Raw genomic sequence first — 7077 nt, 5'->3', positions numbered from 1 at the left:
CCCCTCAGATGGCCCCCAGCGATCCTTGCCTCATAGTAAGTCATGCCTTTGTGTAGTCACTTCCCACATAGAATAGGGTGACCTGTGTAGTTATAAGTTATACCCTACATGATGGAATGTGACTTCTAAATCTAGGTCATAAAAGGAATTGTGGCTTCCACCATGTTCTTTCCTATACTGCCCACTCAGGAGGAAGTCAGCTGCCATGTTGTGAAGATACTCAAACAGCACAATGGAGAGGTCCATGTGTTGAAGAACTGAGGCCACCTGCTAAGAGCCAGCAATAACTCGCCAGCCGTGTGAGTGAGCCATCTTAGAAGTACATCCTCCAGCTCCAACTGTTGTAAGCTTTTTTAGGATATCACTTCCATATCTCTAAATAACAAGATTATATTGCTGCTTTTTTCTGTTTTAGACATTGTTGATTTCCCACTTTTCCATTTTTGTAGTGAGAAACACAAATTACCGCAAAACTTAGTAGATTAAAACAATGAGCATTTATTATCTCTCACAGTCACTTTCTTCATCTCCTCTCAATATATTATAGTGTAAGTCTGATATACAGTCACATGCCACATAACAATGTTTTGGTCAATGATGAACTGCAGAGATGACAATGGCCCCATAAAATTGTAATGAAGCTGAAAAATTCCTATTGCCTAATGAGTACAATGCATTTCTCACATGTTTGTGGTGATGCTGGTACAAACAAACCTACTGCACTGCCAGCCATGTAAAAGTCTAGCACATATCCAAATTCCCATCAATGATAGACTGGATAAAAAAAATGTGGCACATATATACCATGGAATACTATGCAGCCATAAAAAGAATGAGTTCATGTCCTTTGCAGGGACATGGATGAAGCTGGAAACCATCAATTCTCAGCAAACTGACACAATAACAGAAAACCAAACACTGCATGTTCTCACTCATAAGTGGGAATTAAACAATGAGAACACATGGGCACAGGAAGGGGAACATCACACACCGGGACCTGTTGGGGAGTCGGGGGCTGGGGAGGGATAGCATTAGGAGAAATACCTAATGTAGATGATGGGTTGATGGGTGTAACAACCTGCATGTTTTGCACATGTATCTCAGAACTTAAAGTGTAATAATAATAAAATGTCTAGCACATACAATTATGTACAGTATGTAATACTTGATAGTGATAAATGTGTTACTGACTTACGTATTTACTCTACTTTTAATCATTGTTTTGGAGTATACTCCACCTACCTATTAAAAAAAAGTTAACGGTAAAACAGTTTCACTTCAGACAGGTCTTTCAGGAGGTGTTCCAGAAGAAGGCTTTAGTATCATAGGGGATGACAGCTCCATGTGTGCTATTCCCCCTAAAGACCTTCCACTGGGACAAGACGTGAGCGTGGAAGACAGTGATATTGATGGTCCTGACCCTGTGTAGGTCTAAGCTAATGTGTTTGTGTCTTTGTTTTTAACCAAAAATTTACAAAGTAAAAATTTTTTAATTTTTTAAGTAGAAAAAAGCTTATAGAATAAGACTATACAGGTACTATTTTTGTACAGCTGTGCAATGTGTTTAAGCTGTTATTTCAAAAGAGTCAAAAATTAAAAAAAATTAAAAAGTATATAAAGTAGATCCCCTCTCTTCACTCTCCGTGCCCGCTCTCCTGCTGTCAGCCCGCTCCGCTGCCTGCCCCGCCACCATGACGGAACAAGCCATCTCCTTCGCCACAGACTTCCTGGCAGGAGGCATCCCCGCCGCCATCTCCAAAATGGCCATGGCCCGGATCGAGTGGGTCAAGCTGCTGCTGCAGGTCCAGCATGCCAGCGAGCAGATCGCTGCCGACAAGCAGTATAAGGGCATTGTTTACTGCATCGTCCGCATCCCCAAGGAGCAGGGCGTGCTGTCCTTCTGGAGGGCAACCTGGCCACCGTCATCCTCTACTTCCCCACGCAAGCCCTCAACTTCACCTTCAAGCATAAGAACAAGCAGATCTTCCTGGGAGGCGTGGACAAGCACACGCAGTTCTGGAGGTACTTTGTGGGCAACCTGGCCTCCGGCGGTGCAGCCAGCGCGACCTCCCTGTGCTTCGTGTACCCCCTGGATTTTGCCAGAACCTGCCGGGTAACTGACGTGGGAAAGTCAGGCACGGAGTGTGAGTTCCGAGGCCTGGGAGACTGCCTGGCAAAGACCACCAAGTCTCACGGTGTCCGCCGCCTGTCCCAGGGCTTCAGTGTCTCCATGCAGGGCATCATCATCTACCGGGCCGCCTACTTTGGCGTGTACGATACGGTCAAGGGTGTGCTCCCCGACCGCAAGAATACACACATCATGGTGGGCTGGATGATTGCTCAGACCCTGACGGCAGTGGCAGGTGTGGTCTCCTACCCCTTCCACACGGTGTGGCTGCGGATGATGATGCAGTCGGGGCGCAAAGGAAGTGACGTCATGTACACGGGCACCTTCCACTGTTGGAGGAAGACCTTCAGAGACGAGGGGGGCAAGGCCTCCTTCAAGGGTGCGTGGTCCAACGTCCTCTGGGGCATGGGGGCGCCTTCGTGCTGGTCCTGTACGACGAGCCGAAGAAGGTCATCTAAGGGCCTTGGCCCCCTCCACACACACCAGGGGAACCAAGAGAACCACTAGAATCCTCAACCATGTGGATCATGGGCCTTCAAGAAATTCCAGTCTTTTTCCCAGCCGGATCCTGCCAGCAGACAGCCAGGGAAGGCTCTAGAAAAGGGGCGCGATGTGATCTAACCATTGACACTCAATTCCATGGCTTGACGGGGAGGGAACCATGGCGTCTTTGCGGGCCCACGGGCCAGACACTCCAGCACTCAGACCTAGAGTCCAGATGCTTGTAGGACCCAAGTCATGTGTAAGTATTTCTTTAAAACCAAAGAATCATGTTTCCCAATTTGTACTTAAAAAAAAAAAAAGTATATAAAGTAAATACGCATGGTAAGCTAAGGGTAATTTATCATTGAAGAAAGAAAAGTTTAGAGTAGATTGGCATAGCCTAAGTGTACAGTATTTCTAATCCTTGTAGGGTCTTCACTTTCACTCAAGGCTCACACGCTGACCCAGAGCAACTTCCCATCCTGCAAGCTCCAGTCATGGTAATGGCCCTGTATGAGTATACAGTTTTATCTTTTATACCATACTTTTACTGTACAGTTTCTACATTTAGGTATGTTTAGATCCCCAAATACCATGGTGTACAATTGCCTGCAGCACTTGGTACGGTAACATGCAGTACAGGTTTGTAGCCTCGGTGTGTGGTAGGCTGTACTGTCTAGGTTTGTGTAAGTACACTCTGTGATGTGTGCACAACGACAAAAACCCCTTTTATCTTTATGAACCCCTTGTCAACCCTCGAATTCCCTTTTGAATGAGGAGGAGCATAAGTACCTGATTTTTACCCAAGGTAGTCAAAAGCTAGCATATCAAAGAGTTGAACACAAGGCAAAACTCTTGAGAAGGAGCCAAGAATCTGGTCAGCAATGAAAGAACAATCCCATGAACCAAAGGAGCAGGGGTGAGTTAAAAATGTAGAGGTGGATCCAGAGCTGGAACCAGGGCAAAGTCAGAAAAGGTATAGACCCTAGGGAAGCCAGCAGTCTCCCCAGCTTGCAGGGCTTCTCAGCTTGCCGAGGTCCAGCGGAGGCATGTGGGTCTGAGGGGTTGTTGAAGCCTCTTATGTCCCACCACAGGCTGGACTCTTTTTTCCTCTGTCCATCCCTGCTGACACTGGGCCTCCCATCCTGCTTCTCAGGGCACCTCACAGCTCTTGTCATTATTGGAGGAAGTTGGGGAGAAAGGAAATGAGGTAAAGAATGAAGCAAAATTAGCTTTACAGTAATCTCATTAACAGATGCTAGTCTTATTTTATAGAGAGCATAGAGCTATGTATGGAGTATTATTTTAAGAAAGCTGGAAAATTCGTTGTGCCCAGGGGAAGAGGTGTCCCTTCTTCAGTCCATGTGAATTCCTTCATCTGTGCACTTCCCTCCATCCTCATATTTCTCCTTCGCTAGGACCCCCTTCCATCAAATTTCCCTTCTCTTCTACATCTTCAATCTCTTCCTGTCTCCTAAATCTTTTCCTCAGTATCTACACAAGTTGTTCTCATCCTTTAACAATTTCTTCCTAGATTTCTCTAGTTCTGTCTTTTTCCTTCTTTTTACAGACAGCTTTCCTGAAAATTCTCTGCACCTGCAGCTTCTACTTTCTCTGTTTCTCACTCCACAGTGGTGTGGGTGCACTCCCTGCTGTTACCAGTAGGCTTATACTCAACTCAGTCTTGATGTTACTTAACTTATTTGCGCTATCTGTTGTACCCTGCTTCCTACTTTTTGAAATGGTTCTTCTTTTTGATTTCCATGATTCACTTCTTGTTTTTTGAGATAATGTCTCACTCTGTCACTCGTACTGGATTGCTGTGGTGTGATCTTGGCTCACTGCTGCCTTGAACTCTTGGGCTTAAGCAATCCTGCTTCAGCCTCCTAAGTAGCTGAGACTGTAGGTGTGTGCCACCACACCTGGCTAATTAAAACACACACACACACACACACACACACACACACACACACACACACACACACACATTGGAGAGACAGAATCTTGTTATGGTTCCTAGGCTGGTGTCAAACTCCTGGCCTCACGTGGTCCTCCTGCCTTGGTCTCCCACAGCCCTGGGATTACAGGTATGAGCCACCACACTGGTCTCATTTATTCTTAACCTCACCTCCTCTGGTCTTTTCTTTCCTTTTTTCTGCAGGTTGTAATTCCTTCGCCCATCCCTTAAATGCATGGTTCGTTCTTGGCTCTCTTCTCTTTTCATCCTCTAAATTTTTCCAGTTGTATCGTCTCTTCCTGTGGTTTTATATGGCAGAGCTGCCAAATGTAGATATTTCCATCCAGGGCCCTCCACCGAGTTGTGTATGTGTGCACAACCCACCTTCTGCGTCCCCTGCCCCTTTACCCAAGGCTGTCCCTCCTCTTGGATGTTATTTTCTGGAGAATGACATGGTCAGCTACTCTGATTTCTGAGTCAGGAACATGGACATTATCTCTGACCTTCTCTTACCCCTTTTCTACTCCATGTCCACTTATACACCAGTCAACATAACCCTGACTCTACCTCTTACTGTCTCACAGCCTCAGTCTCTTCTCTCCATCCATCAAGTTCAGACTCCATCCACTGCCTTAGTTCAGACCTCCAGTGCTCATGCAACCTTCTGAATGGCCTCCTCACCCCCAAGATTCTCTCCATTAATCCATCTCCACATTGTACCCGTGGTGGCTACTAAAGATACATATCTGGGTGTGATGTTCTCCTGGGTAAAAACCACATCAGCTCCCTGCATTTAGGGAATCTCTGAAGTCCCTGTCTTGGTCTTGAAGACCCTTCAGAGTGGGCTGCCTCTCTGGCCTCAGCCTCCCCAGGTGCCTGCCATGGGACAGCCCATGTTAGCCTGCACTGAGTTGCTTGCTGCTTTATGTGCCAGTGCTGTTGAACTTGCTGTTTCCTATACCTAGAGTCTTCATCCCTCCCGTCTTCACCAGATGGACCCATACGCATACTTCAGCACAGCTCAAGCCTCCTTCTTCCAGCCTTAGCTTACACAGCCTCCTCCCTCTCCCCCAGGCTGGGCGAGGGACCTTTCCTCTGGGTTTCTTTGTCCTTTCCTCTGTCAGACACTGTCATACTATACTATGATCATTTGTTTCCTTGTCTGTAAACAAAGGCAAGACATTTTTGGGGGAAGCTTATGCTGGTACTCAGCACAGTTTGGCCTGTTGCAGATGGTTCAACCAATGTTTATTTATTTATATTTTTAGAGACAGGGTCTCCTTCTGTCACTCAGGCTGGAGTGCAGTGGTGCAATCATGGCTCACTGTAACTTCAAACTCCTGGGCTCAAGTGAGCTTCCTGCTTCAGCCTCCCAAGTAGCTGGGATCACAGGCACGAGCTGCCATGTCTGGGTAATTCTTATACTTTTGTAGAGAGGGGTCTCTCTATGTTGCCCAGGCTGGTCTTAAACTCCTTGGCTCAAGCATCCTCCTGCCTTGGCCTCCCAAAATGCTAGGATTACATGCATGAGCCACTATGTCAGGACCCAACCAACATTTGTTGAGTAAATGGATCAAGGAATGACTACGCTGCAGAAGAAGTGTTGTCAATTCCCTTACTTCACGAAGCTGATGCTTAATAATAAAAAATATTTTTCTTGGATCTCAGGTACACAGGACTATTCTACCCCTCATCTTATGTCACAGTGTCACCATTGGTCCGTGCAAGACCTCTGCCATTCTTCATTCTTTTATTCATTCATTCCTTTTATCCCCATCCCTTAATCCCATCACCATTTTAATTTGTTTAATGTTGAGTCTTGAAAAGCATGTATGCTTGTTTTGTGGGAGCGGATTTTTAATTTCTGTGAATAGGGTTGTGATATAGCTCATTATGTTTCTTGTCTTCTATTCAGGACCATGGTTTTAAGATTCAAACACATTGCTATGTGTATGTCTAGCTTATTCCTCTTAACTGTTTCATTGTTCTCCTAAAACTATTTAAACAGCATTTTAGACCTCATGATTTTGTTTGTTTATTTTTGTTTTTAAATTTGATGTTCACATCAGCAACGTGAGGAAGTCAGGGCAAATATTAGTATCTCCGTTTTACTGTGGAGGAAGCTGAAGCTCAGAGAGATTGAGTGATTTGCCCTGAGTTATACAGCGCTTTTGTGGCAGAGTCTCCTTGTGGGTCCCATCTTCCAACACCACATTCAGGGCATGCTCAAGGATCACACTGCCTTTTCATGTGAGTGTGGCCCAGAGCTGGTCCCAAGGAGTAGGAGATAGGAGCCTGCCCTCATGGTCAGGGGCAGGAGTGTCCCTGGGCAAACCTCATGAGATCTCTCCCTCCCACCCACGTTTCTGCCTCCTGAAAGCAGGTTAAAATGAGTGTCTCGGCAGTTGGGAATGGAGATGGGGTGGGGGACACTATGCAAAGGCAACAGCTTTCAGGGTGGTGGGGTTCATATGAGCTAGGGTTGTGGGGTGATTGCTAATTGTGTATA

At 46.0% G+C, this 7077-nt stretch overlaps 1 pseudogene across 1 annotated transcript; it reads left to right on the top strand.

Annotated features, from left to right (window-relative positions):
• Nucleotides 1–1169: 1169 nt before the first annotated feature.
• On the top strand, nt 1170–2642 carry LOC116531060 (annotated as a pseudogene). The gene has a single exon (XR_004260245.1). The product of XR_004260245.1 is annotated as an ADP/ATP translocase 3-like (transcript).
• The last annotated feature ends 4435 nt before the right edge of the window (nt 2643–7077 follow it).

This window comes from Sapajus apella, unplaced genomic scaffold, assembly GCF_009761245.1.
Source record: "Sapajus apella isolate SASKATOON/1434 unplaced genomic scaffold, GSC_monkey_1.0 scaffold69, whole genome shotgun sequence".
In the NCBI taxonomy this organism is placed as follows: Eukaryota; Metazoa; Chordata; class Mammalia; order Primates; family Cebidae; genus Sapajus; species Sapajus apella.
The sequence above is the reverse complement of the archived record's forward strand: the minus strand, read 5'-3'. Positions and strand labels throughout refer to the sequence as shown.